General features: G+C 36.5%; 1 protein-coding gene across 2 annotated transcripts in view; it reads left to right on the forward strand.

Annotated features, from left to right (window-relative positions):
- The window catches only part of RP1 (RP1 axonemal microtubule associated), a 328,721-nt gene that overhangs the window by 74,452 nt on the left and 239,320 nt on the right, over positions 1-14,949 (forward strand). The window lies entirely within an intron of this gene.

Here is a 14,949-nt window from a genome sequence, read left to right on the forward strand (position 1 = left end):
AAACTCTTAGCACAGAGTTTGGCACACAGTGTTAAACATGTTTTAGCTATTTTTCTTTAAAAAGCCATTAGTGTGAATACGTTTGATACACTTTTCAAAGTTGGTGTTCTTCTGACCAAGATGTATTTTAGCTTTATTTTGTGCCTATATATATATATATATATGAAATGTAATATTTTCAACATTTAGTCATATTGCCCTTCACAAAAGTGAAGGTGACAAACAGTTTGAGCCCCTGCTCTGTGCCAAATATTGGGCTAAGTTCTTTATGTGTATTATCTTAGTCCTCACAAGAACCCTCTCGATGGGTAACAGTACCTTTAATGTAGCAGGAAGGGGACTAAAACTCACAGAGGCTAGTAAAGAAGCACTTTTACTTTAATATCTGTATTTGATTCTCACAAAAAGTCCTGAGTTTTGTGGTTTGATACTCTATGTACAGATCTACCCTGAAAACAAAATGACTTTCTATTCTCTGTTTATTGAGGTTAAGAAGGATTCCATAACTGCCCAGGGTTCTTTTAATCCAAAGTACTTACCATATTTCCTACTATTCTACGCTCTTGTCCATTAAGGTATTAAAGGATAATTGTTTTTAAAAGCAAAATCATGAATTCCATATAGATATAACATGACCATGTGCCAAAGATTGTATTTAACTTACAAATTACATAGGGAATTATTAACATATACAATGGGCTGAAGGAAGAATTTAAAGTATCACTAAAAATAAGCAATAAGAAATGCTGAAATGAATTTGGGTCTGTCCAGGACAAAAATTACATTCCCTGGACACCACCAATTTATATTTCTATGGACAAGAATAGTTTGCATTATCTGTGTTTTTACAATTTGCAGAATTATCAGATAATTTATAGATAATGAAAAAACAGAGATAACACCAAGAGGGCTTGATAAGGCACTTAGTAATTTCTTTTTTGTCCATTTCAAGGTATTTCACAGTTTTTTTCCTAAAAGGGTTTATCTTCCAGTAACTTAAGTGCTAAGTTATTAAGGGACTATTCCCAAGTCACGGCAAAGAATGTATGACCAAAAAGCTTTTGAAAATTAAGCAACAAAACAGCAAACCTTCAAACAGAGACAAGTACTATGTTTGATGGTTTAGAGAAGATACGTTCATCTTGTTCTAGACAAAAATTAGTAAACAATTCCCATCATGGACTTTAGATGTAATATACAATGGGCTGGGCGCAGTGGCTCACGCCTGTAATCCCAGCACTTTGGGAGGCCAAGGTGGGCGGATCACGAGGTCAAGAGATCGAGACCATCCTGGCGAACACGTTGAAACTCCATCTCTACTAAAAATACAAAAAAATTAGCCAGGTTTGGTGGTGGGCACCTGTAGTCCCAGCTACTCAGGAGGCTGAGGCAGGAGAATGGCGTGAACCCAGGAGGCGGAGCTTGCAGTGAGCCGAGATGGTTCCACTGCACTCCAGCGTGGGCAACAGAGCGAGACTCCATCTCAAAAAAAAAAAAGATGTAATATACAATGATTATTTTTTTATCAATGGGAATTCTTTCTAAAGGACATACACATGAGCCTTTTCTCTATGCATAGATATTTCATATATTAATGTTTACTTTTTGATTCATACACAGATTATCGTAACAATCAGTAACAGCAAGAACAAAAAACAAAGGTCAATGGAGTAGAAATCATTTAGCTGCTTTTCGTCTTGAGAATAGTTCTTTTCTTCTGTAACACTAATGTTGATAAATGGCTGCAGTCTACAGACTACTACTTACGTAAGACTGCTTAAAGCTCAGGTGAATCAATACAACCAAGTAAATTAAGATAGGATGGTAGGTTCATGGGAAAACATGACTTGTACATCACAGGAATTCATTATATTGAGAGTGAAAGTGGTTAGTGAGAAATGGGTGATACAAAGCTAAACACTATATTTATGTTCATATATATGAATATTCATATATATATTTATAAGTTTATTTAATGTAGTTGCTGCCTCAGCATCCATTTTTAGGATTGACATAATATTTGAAATTTAGTCCTACTTTGTCACCTTTGGCTTAGTTAAAAGCTTACTTTCCCGTGTAGTTATTTGCCGTATGGCCTATTTGTTCCTCACTTCTTTGACCCAAAACCCAACACACCCCACAGCTATTGAACGTGATAAAATGTAATGGTCAACACCAGAGTCACATAAATAGGTTCCCCCCTTCAGGAGGGAAGAGGGGAACTTATTTCTTTAAATTAGCCCATCTACAACCCCCACAAGAAAGCCTAAGGGATAATGTCCACAGACCTTAATAAAGGCATACACAGTCCCAGAGATTTCCCCCTCCCTCTCTCCCAAAAGTTCTGTCTCACAACCTCCCTCCTTCCCTTTCTCTCTCTTCCTCTCCTCCCCACTGACCCCTTGCTGATTGAGCTCCCTGCTGCCTCTTTCTGTTGGCACCCCTAACCTTTCTGGGAACTGTGAATAATAAACACTTATGTTTTGCGCATTTCCATTTCACTTCATTGTGTCTCATTTGGCATAGATGCTCTTAACGTAGCCTTCTTTTTGGTCAGAGCTATCTTAGAGAGTGGCTGTCTTGACAGGAATAATCTGGATACAGGTCAGGCAAGACCCACAAGGGTGTCTGCCTGAAAAAACAGTTTGTTGTGAGAGGGACACCTAGTCATGGGTCAGACACTTAGGCAATAGGCATCCTTCAGGATAAAGAGGCATCCCATGGAAGGCGCACTGTCAACATCCACAACAAAATCCTTTGAATTTCTGGCAAGGGCAAGGCTGGAGCTTATGGCCACTCTCAAGAAAAACCTCAAGACCAAATTAGAAAGAAACCATCATAAAAATCACAACACTTGGCTGGGCATGGTGGCTCACGCCTGTAATCCCAGCACTTTGGGAGGCCGAGGCAGGTGGATCACCTGAGGTCAGGAGTTCGAGACCAGCCTGGCCAACATGGTGAAACCCTTTCTTTACTAAAAATATAAAAATTAGCCGGGCCTGGTCGTGGGCGCCTGTAATCCTAGCTACTCGGGAGGCTGAGGCAGGAGAGTCTCTTGAACCCAGTAGGTGGAGGTAGCAGTGAGCTGAGATTATGCCACTGTACCCCAGCCTGGGCGGCAAGAGCAAAACTCCCTCTCAAAAAACAAAAACAAAAAACACACTTGCATACATATGTATCCCATTTATTCTCATGGATGTGGTATAGAGAATCCAAAAGAATAATTTCATGTCATTTAAATGACATTGGAGTTTGTTTTAGACATATATTTCAATATAGGTCTGTTAGTGGAAATTCTCAGTCAAAAAGCCATTATATGAAGAATAACTAGGACCAAGAGAAAGTTCTCTAGATTTGTTATTTTATGCCTTTGCTTACTTTCTCCCTGTTCACCTATTAGTTTGCACCAGTCTGCACAATGGGCTCTGTCCTGTCACCCTTCCAGGAGGCAGGGTGTAGCATAGCATTATGGAGATTGTCTGGTGCTCTTCCTTCAGGAGGTTGATGTTGAGGTTAGCCTTGTATGCCCTGTTCGGTATCCTGCTAGGAACTTGTGGACATAATCTGGATCAACAGATAGAGTCTCATGAAATATCTGGTTGTCATGAAATGTCAAAGTATGTAGAGTGCTATGTAATAGCTCGATAGGACTGATTGAACTCCTGGGTGGTCCTGAGTGGGTTAGGAAAGGGGTCCACAGTGAGTGCCTAGCTGGACAAGTCTCTGCATACAGCTGACCACCTAGGCATTAAGAGCCAGAACCACGCAGTAGACCTGCACTGGCAGGCTATCCAGCATAGAAGTTTTACTTTTTCAATGGTGAACTCTTCCATTTGCATTTTTATTTCTTATCAAAGTTATACATTTATAACTAGTTTTAATCAGAAGTGCATAGCTCAAAATAAAAAATAGACCACTTTCTGACCCTGTACATGCCTAATTCCCACTCCAGAGGCATCTTTCTTGAAAATATTTAGCTGTTTTTCTGCTGTTTATTTCTGTATTTAGAGACATACTGCTTTTGTTTTCAATTTTAGATTTTGTGTATTGACATTTCACCTTCAACCTCCCACTTCATATCTCTGCCAATATAAATTTTTTAATTAAATTACAGGGCTTTCATTAATAACCATGTAAATATGTAAATATTTTCCTCAGCTGAGCCTTTTAGTATATCCTGACTACATTTTCTTTTTTGAACTATTTTTTGTTTTCCTTGGATTAAAAATGGACTACCATGTATTACTGAACTCTTCCCCAGGGCTGACTCTGTCGGCATAAAAGTGCACATCTATTCTATTTTTTTCCCTTGGGGACATTATTTTTCTTGAAGGCATTCCTTGGGGAAGTCCCTTCCCAACTCCTCTACCCAGCTCCCTCCTCATCCGACGTGAATTGCTTCAATCCAGGTCAGCTGTGCAGTTGTCATCCTGAGCTATCCCTCAGCAACATTCTGGGAATCTCCTTTTCCTCTCTATATTGGATGTCTTGTTTATTGAAATCTTAGTTTAGGCCTCACTTTAGGTGGAGAAAATTCTCTTATAGTTTATAATAAGGGGTGCATGGGAGTTTTTTTTTGATTCTTGAATGTATGAAAATATCTTTTGGCAGGTGGCTTGCCTGAGCTTGTGAGTTCGAGACCAGCCTCAGCAACACAGTGAAACCCTGTCTCTACTAAAATACAAAAGATTAGCCAGGCATGGTGGTGTGCACCTGTAATCTCAGCTACTTGGGAGGCTGAGACAGGAGAATCACTTGAACCCAGGAGGTGGAGGTTGCAGTGAGCCGAGATCGTGCCACTGCACTCCAGCCTGGGCGACAGAGTGAGACTCCATCTCAAAAAAAAAAAAACATACCGTTATTCTCACGTTTAATGGATAAAAATTATATGGCCTTATACATTAGAAGTAACTCAAACATTTTAAAAGCTTTAAAAATTTGTCTTTTATTTTCTAATCCCAACATGAAAAGTACTAAGCCATTCTCATTTCTGCTCCCATACATGTGACCCCTCTCCCCTTCCCAAAAGCTTTTAGGACCATCTGTTTATTCTGGTATTCTGAAATTTCACAATAATACACACTTGTATAGGGTTGGTTTGTTTGTTTTTGCTACACTAGGCATTCAGTACCCGTATCCTTTAGTTCTGGGAATTTGTTTTATATTATTTCTCTGATCTTTCCCCTCTGTTTTTTGTTCTTTCATTTTAAAATTTCTATTATGAATATTACCTGAGCTTGATGAACCTCTGGAATAATTCCTTAATTTTTAATTTTCTTCTCTCTCTCTCTTTCTCTCTCTGTCTCTCTCACCCTTTATTTGGGTATAATTTACATTTGATAAAATCTCCCCAATTTTAAGTGTTATGATTTGATGGGTTTTGACAAATATATGTATTCACATAATCACCACTATAGTAAGATAATGGAACATTTCCATCACTCAAAAAAGGACTTTTTATTTCCCTTTATAGCCAGTCCCTTCTCCCCTTTGCCCAACCCTTGGAAACCATGGATTCACTTTCTGTGGCTGCAGTGTTTTCTCTAGAATTTTATGCAAATGGAATCTTATGGTCTGGCATCTTTGATATCTGCTTCTTTTACTTAGCAAAATGATTCTGAGATTCACTATTGTTGCCTGAATCAGTAGTTTGTTTTTCATTGCTGAGTGGTATTTCATTGTATGTACATACCACACTTTGTTTATACATTTGCCAGCTAATAGACATTTATTTCTGGTTTTTGGTTATTATGGATATAAGTTATATAAACATTCATGTCCAGTCTTCTTGCAGGACATACTTTTTTATCTTTCCTAGGTAAATATCTAGGAGTGAGATTGCTAGCTTTTATGGTAATTATGTTAATGAGAAATTGCCAACTCCTTTCAAAAGTAGTTGTATCATTTTGTATCCCTACCAACAATATATGAGGATTCTAGTTGTTCTGTATTCTGGTTTGCACTTGCTATTATTAGACTTAAATTTTAGCTATACCAGTGTGTTTACTTTCTGCATTTAATTTGCATTTTTCTAATGACTATTGATGTTGGACATCTTTACATGTACTGATTTGCTATTCATATATCTTTTGTGGTATAGTGTGTTTTCAAATTTATTTTCTGTTGGGCATTTGAAATCTAGAGCTGCAAGAGTTCTTTACATATTCTGGGTACAATATATTCACTTGTTCTTAGCCTAAAGGCTGAGAAGCAATTATATATATAATACAATATACAATATATTCAGATGTATGTCTTGCACGCATTTTTCTCCTAGTGTAATAGCTTGACTTTTCACTTTCTTAGTGGTGGGATTTTGAATGAACAAGTTTTAAATTTTGGTAAGCCCAGTTTGTTAATTTCCTTTGTATGGCTCTTGCTTTTCAAGTCTTATCTAAGAAATCTCTGCCTGCCTATCTCAATGACAAGATTTTCTCCTGTGTTTTCTTTTAGGAGTTTCATCATTTTAGTTCTTACATTGGGTCTATTTGTCCCATTTTGAGCTTTTTTTTTTTTTTAAATATACTGTGGGAGGTAAGAGTTGAGGTTCATTTTATTTTAAATGGATATCCAGTTATTCCAGCACTCTTTGTTCCAAAGACTATCCTTTCTTCATTGAATACTTTGATTTAGAAAGGATAGTCTTTTGTCAAAAGTTAATCAACCACATGTGTAGGGGTGCATTTCTGCATTCTCTATTCTATTTCATTGATTTGTGCATATATTTGTATGCCAAAATATACCATCTTGATTACTGTAGCTTTATAGTAAGCCTTGAAACCAGATAGTGTAAATTTTTCCAACTTTGTTCTCTTTCAAAATTGCTTTGGCCAATCTAGGTTCTTTCATTTTTCCTTTTTAAACTGCTAAACCAGCAGCTGGAGAGTAAAGCTTTGAATGCCTAGCTTGGAACTTCCCCCTGCTGTGTAAATTTTTATCTATGCCAGAAAAGTAGCCTTGGGCCTTATATTCCTGGGTGAAAAGAGAGACCATAGAAGATGGAGTCAAGTCGGCTGGTGCTTAAATTCAACATGCAGAAGAGTCCTAGAGAGAACTACACACAATGACCCTGCCCATCTGTAAAGCAGTCCATCATTACCTTGGACACTCAAATTGGTATTTTGCTACTTTAGGTTTTTCTGGCCTGAAAAGAGAAACAGTTATCTTCCATTAGTTCTGTATCTTATACTACTTAGAAGTTACTTATTTTATGGCTACTTCTGATTTCACACAATCTTTTTCAAACAACGGTGGCTAAGATTGAACACTCTTATTGCCTTGCTTGGAGTTTGATTTCCATGGTTTAATCCCAAGTATTTGTGATTTATATTTGCCCACCAATATAAATCTCCTTTTTTTTTTTTTTTTTTTTTTTGAGACAGAGTCTCGCCGTGTTGCCCAGGCTGGAGTGTAGTCACTGCCAGCTCCTCCTCCCGGGTTCACACCATTCTCCTGCCTCAGCCTCCTGAGTAGCTGGGACTACAGGCACCCGCCACCACGCCTGGCTAATTTTTTGTACTTTTTAGTAGAGACGGGGTTTCACTGTGTTAGTCAGGATGGTCTTGATCTCCTGACCTTGTGATCTGCCCTCCTCAGCCTCCTGAAGTGCTGGGATTACAGGCGTGAGCCACTGCACCCGGCCATAATTCTCCTTATAGACACCGTTGTAATCCAGTGGCTACATACCTATATCATGAAGGCTGATCCTTTTCTGTTTCTTTTTATTGTTATGTATATGAATTGCAATTACTCAGGCATGTAGACAGACACAGGCACTATTTCTCTAATTTTGTATATTAGGAGATTAATTTCCATTTATATAATAAATTTGTCCTCTGAAATTTCCAAGGTTGATAACAGTTTTTACATGTAATTCTTAAGTAGCTTAATTAATTAGCTTCTCAACTTTTTTTTCTGTTATTGCCTCCTGCTAATGAGAGAAATTAAATACTAAGAAATAATGTTTTGCCAGATAGCACTGAGTTTAGAGGGCCCCAAACCATTGTATATTTAAGCTTTTTTGCCCTCCAAAAACCAGTTTTTGTCCTTTGGGATTAATATTGCTCTCATGAGAATGCGTGGTCTAATTGATGCAAAAGAGGTAATTTTGTAACAATTATAATGAAAATAACTTTCCTTTCTTGGGTAGCTGTTATGTAATAGGCACCGTACTATGTGCTTAACACATGTTGTCTGATTTAGCTCTCCTAAAGGCCATGTGAGGAACGTATTATTTCTGTTTTCTGAGTGAAGACGCTGAGAAAGTTTAACTTATCTAAAATCAAGTTTCAGACTAGATCTCAAAATGATTATGTGTGATGCTGAAGATCTACTACCCTCCTCTCCTCACAAAGATACTATTCACATTCATAGAAAAGTCAAGCCATTTCTGACTAGAGATGCACAATTAGTTGTGGTACTAAATGTTAGTGTACTGATTTGCAGAAATGGTTCAGTCTTTTCTGTTTGGCATCACTTATAGATCATTAAAGATTTTTCTAGCCTGTGAATACTCTACTGGGAAGAACAGTTTACATATGATTATTAGGAACTCTAAATATAAAATGATAATTCTAAAGAGGACTTTTATAATCACAAGGTGAAAACATTTTTTTTTTTGTTTTGAAAGAATTTAGCCACAGAGTTCCTATATGCTGATACTCCTAAAGAACTTTTCATTGGTTAACTATATATATTTTTCTCTTTACATACTTAACCAATTTAAAAAAGGTAAAAGTTATATAGCATGTAGTAAAAAAATTAGATAGTGTAGGCAGGTATTAAATAAACAATGTCTTCCTTCTCCCATCTCCAACTTCTAAACTTTATTTATAAAGGTATCTTAAGGCGTTTTTTCTAAACTTTAAATGTGCATGGCAGCATGTGTACATATATTTAGGAATATCTTTTTTATTTGTAAAACTGAGATAATAGTATCCAAATTTTACCACATTTTGCTTTATTCTTTTAAAATAGTTGTGTGTTGCACTGAGTCAAAATTTAACTCATTCTGTATTTAAAGATACATGATTGTATCTAAATATTTGCTACTTAGATAAGGAGACTTTTGAAGAATGTTCTTAGTACACATAGTTTGGCGTCGTTCTGAGTATATTTGTATAGTAAATTACAGGAGTAAAATAGTTACATTAAAGAATATGTGCATTGTAAAATTTCATAGATATTCTCAAGCTGACATTCAATAAAGGTATGTGAAACTTCACTGATGTCAAACTGTGTTTGAGAAAGCCCATTTCTTCTGACTGTTATAACACTAGGTGTTTTAAAACTAAAGATTTTTGTCACTCTGATACATGAAAAACAATGTTTTGATTTGCCTTTCTTCAGTTATAAGGGAGGTTGAGCATATTTTCTATTTCTTGATCACTTGTGTTCTCTTTTTTTTAATAAATTGCCTATTCATATTCCTGTCCATTTTTCCATTGTGATATTGATGTTTTGTTTAGTTTTGTTTTATTGATTGTATGAATTATTTGCAAATAAAGGAAATTTGTCCTTTTTCATTTGTGTGGCAGTTTAAAACAATTTTACCATTTGGGTTATAACTTTTACAAGTTTTGTTTATTAATGTTGAAAAAAATCAACTTATTGAGGTATAATTTACATAAAGAGATGTACTCATTTTAAATGTACAATGTGATGAGTTTTAACAGTTGTGTTCACCTGTATAATTACCATCTCAATCAAGATACAGAACAATTCTATCCCAAATAGTTTCTTCATGTTCTCTGAAGATAATTCCACCATTCCTGGCCCTAGGAAAGAACTCATTTGCTTTTAGTTATACAAATAAGCTTGCCTTTTTCTAGCAGTTCTTCTGTGGAATCATAAAGTATACACTCCTCTGACTAGGGTTTTGATCATCATGAAGCTTAAGATTCATCCAAACTGTTACATCTATTAGTAGCTTGTGCCTTTTAATTGCTGAGTTGTATTCATTATGTAACACATTTTACCTGTAGAGTCACCTCTTGTTTGCTGGGGCTTCTGTAACAGATTACCACAAACTGAGTAACTTAAAAGAACAGATTTATTCTCACAGTTCTGAAGGCTAGAAGTCTGAATGCTGTCTCTAAAGACTCTAGGGGAAGATCCTTCCTCACCTCTTCTCTGGCTTTTGGTGGTTGCCTGAAGTCCTTGGCATTCTTTGGCTTGCAGCAGGGTAGCTGGAATGCCTGTCTCCATCTTTGTGTAGCACTCTTCCTCCGTCTCTGTATCTCTTCTCTTCTTATAAGGACACTAGTCACCCATAACAGTTTGCTTTCTAGCCCCCAATAATTCACATCCTTAAGTGCAAAATGCATTTACCGCATCCCAGTGTTCCCAAAAGTTTTAACCATTCCACCATCAACTTCAAATTCAAAATCTCATCTAAATATTATAATTTCACAAAGTCCCAAATCTCATTTTATATATTATCAAAATAAAATTTGGGTGAGACTCTGGGTATAATGCATCTCGGACCAAAATTCCTCTCCATTCACAGATGTGTGAAACTAGAAAACAAATTATTTGTTTCTAAAATGCAATGATGGGACAGGCATAGGATAAGTATTCCCATTCCAAAAGGAAGAAACTGAAAGGAAAAAAGGGGTCATGTGTTCCAAGCAAGTTAGAAACCTAGCAAATTTCATTAGATTTCAAGGCCTGAGAGTAATCCTCAGTGGCTTACTGCTTTGTTCTCTGGGCCCTACTTAGGTGGTAGCCTACCCACTCAACCCCCAAGGGCAGTGGCTTTACCCTCTCTGGCCCTCAGAGTCATTTGTCCCATCTCTGTTTCTTTCATCTGATGAAATAATATTCTCCAAAAACCTTGTTGGTCTTCTGTGGATGCCAAAGGGGTCCGTACCATTAGACACAAGGACACAAGGGTTCTCCACAGATCTTTCCTTGGTAACTCCGTCTCTATTTATGGCTTCTGCTGAGATGGCTGATTGGATCAGTGAATCATATGTTTAATGCTGTTAGCAAGAGGTTGTTCAGGCACACCCTTGGCCTATTTCCAGAGCCTATCTAGAAAGCTTTAGGTATTTGTTACAGCAGCACCCCACTTCTTATTACAAAATCTTTTTCAGTTTCCTGGGACTGCTATAAGAAAAGTACCACAAATTGGTGCCTTCAAACAACAGAATTTATTCATTCATAGTTCTGTTGGCTAGAAATCTGAAATCAGAGTCAGCAGAATTGGTTCCTTTGAGTGCTCTGAGGGACATCCTGTTCTGTGTGTCCCTCCTAGCTTCTGGTGATTTCCAGCAGTCCTTGGTGTTCCATGATTTGTAGATGTATCATGCTAATCTCTGCCTCCATCTTCACATGACATTTTCCCTGGGTGTCTCTTTTCTAAGTTGTATTGGGTTAAGAGCCTACACTATTCCAGCATGACTTAATATTAATTTATATCATAATTACATCTGCAATGACCCTATGTTTAATTAGGGTCACATTTATAGGTACCAGAGGTTAGGATTTCAACATATCTTTTTTGAAGACAGAATTTAACCCATGACGAACCTGTTGATGGACATTTGGGTTACTCCAGTTTCTGGCTATTGTGAGTAAAACTACAATGAAAATTCATGTACAAGTTTTTGTATGTTTTTATTTCTTTGGGTAGATTACTACAATGGAATTTCGGGGATATATGGTAAGTTTGTTGAACTTTACAAGAAACTGCCAAACTGTTTCCAAAGTATTGTGCCATTTCACATTTCCTCTGGTTATGCATGAGAGTTCTAGTTGTTCTATGTCCTTACCTTGGTATTTTCACTGTTTTTAATTTTAGTTATTATATGTAGTGCTCTATCTCATTGTGGTTTTAGCTTATTTACATTTCTCTAATGAGGAATGATCCTGAGTATCATTTCATTTTCTCCTGTGTTCTGTTAATATGGTGAATTACATTGATTGGCTGCTTAATGTTAAAAAACTTGCATTTCTGGAATAAACTTGAAGATTATAGTTGATGTGGTTTTCTAATATTTTGTTGAGAATATTTTCATTGATGTTTTTGGGGGTTATTGCTCTGCAGTTTTCTTATAATGTGTTTTCTGATTTGGGTACCAGAGTAATATTCTTCTCATACAATGAGTTGGGAACTATTCCAAATGGTTTATATAGGATTGATACTATTTTTTAGAATGGTTTGATACAAAATTCACCACTGAAGCCATCTGGGCCTGAAGTTCTTTGTGAAAAATATTTACAGTATAAATTTATTATTTTTTTAGAGGATATAGGACTATTCAAATTTTCTATTTGTTTTGTGTCTGCTCTGGTAAATTGAGTCTTTCCCCAATCTGTTTGCTCATTAAATGACCAAATTGTTTATATAAAGAAAAAAGGAGCTGTTTGTCCACCACCCACATTCTTTTTTTCTCCAGTTCATTTACTCACCCCTTCAACTCACTCTTTTTCAAATTGAGGCCTAGTGGTATATGTATATTACAAAGACTTAGAATTTTGTCTATTCACATTTTTTCTCCCATAGCATTTCTGAGAAAACTGGGTTAGATGCTGGACAAACTCCTGAAATCTTCTGTCTTACTTGCTTTTTGACTTCTACTTTAAAAGATTATGGCATAAAGTTTTGTACTTTCTTTCTGCTGATGTTTCTTTTTCTTTTTTTGACTTCTTATTGTTCTCTTCCTCCTCCCTACTCTCTCCTTCTCCTCCCCCTCCCCCTCTTTTCTGTCTCCTTCTAATTTTTCTTATTCATTATGTTAGTTTTTCTGTGATCTGACCTCGCCTCACTAAAATATTACATTAAGAACATTCTGATGTTTTTCTCTTTTGGTGTGTTGGCCTATTACCTCATATAGATTACAAGCTAATGGAAGACAATGACATCATCTTATGTTTTTCATCTACTCCTCCCTAGACAGTGGTCAACTAGTAATGACCCAATGACTTGTTGGCTTTCTGTCAATTGAAATGTAAGTTATAAACTGAAAGATGAATCTTCGTTCATGATCTTTAGATTCTACTCCAGTTTTTATGGTACTCTGTTGCAGGGTTAAGGTTTGAATCATTTAATGATTTAGGGAGGTGCAAAAACCTATAGTAAACGGACATCATATTTCATTATTTTCATTTTTATTTCCATTCTCTCACTTTTCAGCCTTTCCATCCTAGTTGTTGGAAAATGCAATTTCTTTCTTGATTGATTTGTTCCATGCATTTTTAGCAAGTATTGATTCTCCCCTGAACTCTTTTGCTGCATTTCTAAGACAGAAGTATGGTATTTCAATTTATTCAAACAAGAACTAACATACCAGTTATCCTACAGAGCATAGCTAGAATTTTTCTAGCTCTGTAGTTTGTAATTGCAATTTAACATTTTCTGTCACCGTTAAAGACAGACCATCCTTGACTAGTTTTTTAAAATTATGTTTTTATTTACTGATTGTCTACCAAGATGATTTGGTAGCCTAACATGGCTTTCCACTATGTGTAGGGCAAACAAAATATAGTTTTATATTTTTAAGTAGATTTTTTACAAACAGGCCAGGTGCAGTGGCTCATGCCTGTAATCATAGCACTTTGGGGGGCGAAGGTGGGTGGATCATTTGAGAGCAGGAGTTTGAGACCAGCCTGACCAACATGGTGAAACCTCATCTCTACGAAAATACAAAAATTAGCTGGGTGTGGTGGCGGGTGCCTGTAATCTCAGCTATTGAGAGGCTGAGGCAGGAGAATCACTTGAACCCAGGAGACAGAGGTTGCCATGAGCCAAGATCATACCACTGCACTCCAGCTTGGGTGACACCAGCGAGACTCCCTCTCAAAAAAATAAAAATAAAAAATACAAATACAAACATACATTAATTTAATGTGTATTTATTGTACCATATAAATTTAAATCTAGCCTTTGGTTGTTTATTTTAATGATAAAAATGGCAAATACATTTTAGTTCAAAGTTGGAAGAGAGGAAAACAGTCTAATGAGTAGAATGCCATTTAAGTCAGTAGTTCTTAATTTTATTGCCTTATATTCTTACCTATTTTATGTAATCTTGAGTGTGTTCCCTAATTTCTCATTACTTCACTTTTGTTTTATTCCTTTTTTTTTTTTTGAGATAGGTTCTTGCTCTGTTGCCCAGGCTAGAGTGTACTGTGGCAAGATCACAGCTTGCTGTGACCTCAAATTCTTGGGCTCAAGCTATTCTTCCACCTCAGCCTTCCAAGTAGGTAGGACTACAGGCATGCGCCACCACATCTGGCTTTCATTTTTCTTATAGATCAGCTTTCTGATTGACATGGTTTGGCTCCGTGTCCTTACCCAAATCTCATCTTGAATTGCAATTCCCAGGTGTTGAGGGAGGATCAGGTGGGAGGTGGTTGGATCATGGGGATGGTTTCCCCCATGCTGTTCTCATGATAGTGAGTTCTCATGAGAGCTGATGGTTTTAAAAGTGTTTGGCAGTTCCCCCTTCGCGTGCGCTCTCTCTCTCTCCTGCCTTGTGAAGAAGGTACTTGCTTCTCCTTTGCCTTCTGCCATGATTGTTAAGTTTCCTGAGGCCTTCTCAGCCATGTGGAACTGTGAGTCAATTAAACCTCTTTTATTTATGAATTACCTAGTCGCAGGTAGTAGCTTTATAGCAATGTGAAAATGCAATAATACACTGATGTTTACCCCAAAGAAACCTGACAAAATTAAATAGAAATCCTAGGACATTATATCACACCACTATTAATGTACTATAATGTTTAGTCAGTCTCAGTTATGTTCACAATGAGCCATATGTTTTCTAGCATTGTTTTCATTTGTTTCTAGGTGATACAAAATATACTTCTGTTTGTAGGATTTAGTTACTTTATTAATTGGGGATACTTAAAATAATAAATGAATAAATTATAGCAGATAACTTCTCAAATTCTACTCACCCAATTCCAGTTTAAATTCTTAATTATTATATAAATTTTTATTTT

Source organism: Pan troglodytes, chromosome 7 (assembly GCF_028858775.2).
Source record: "Pan troglodytes isolate AG18354 chromosome 7, NHGRI_mPanTro3-v2.0_pri, whole genome shotgun sequence".
In the NCBI taxonomy this organism is placed as follows: domain Eukaryota; kingdom Metazoa; phylum Chordata; class Mammalia; order Primates; family Hominidae; genus Pan; species Pan troglodytes.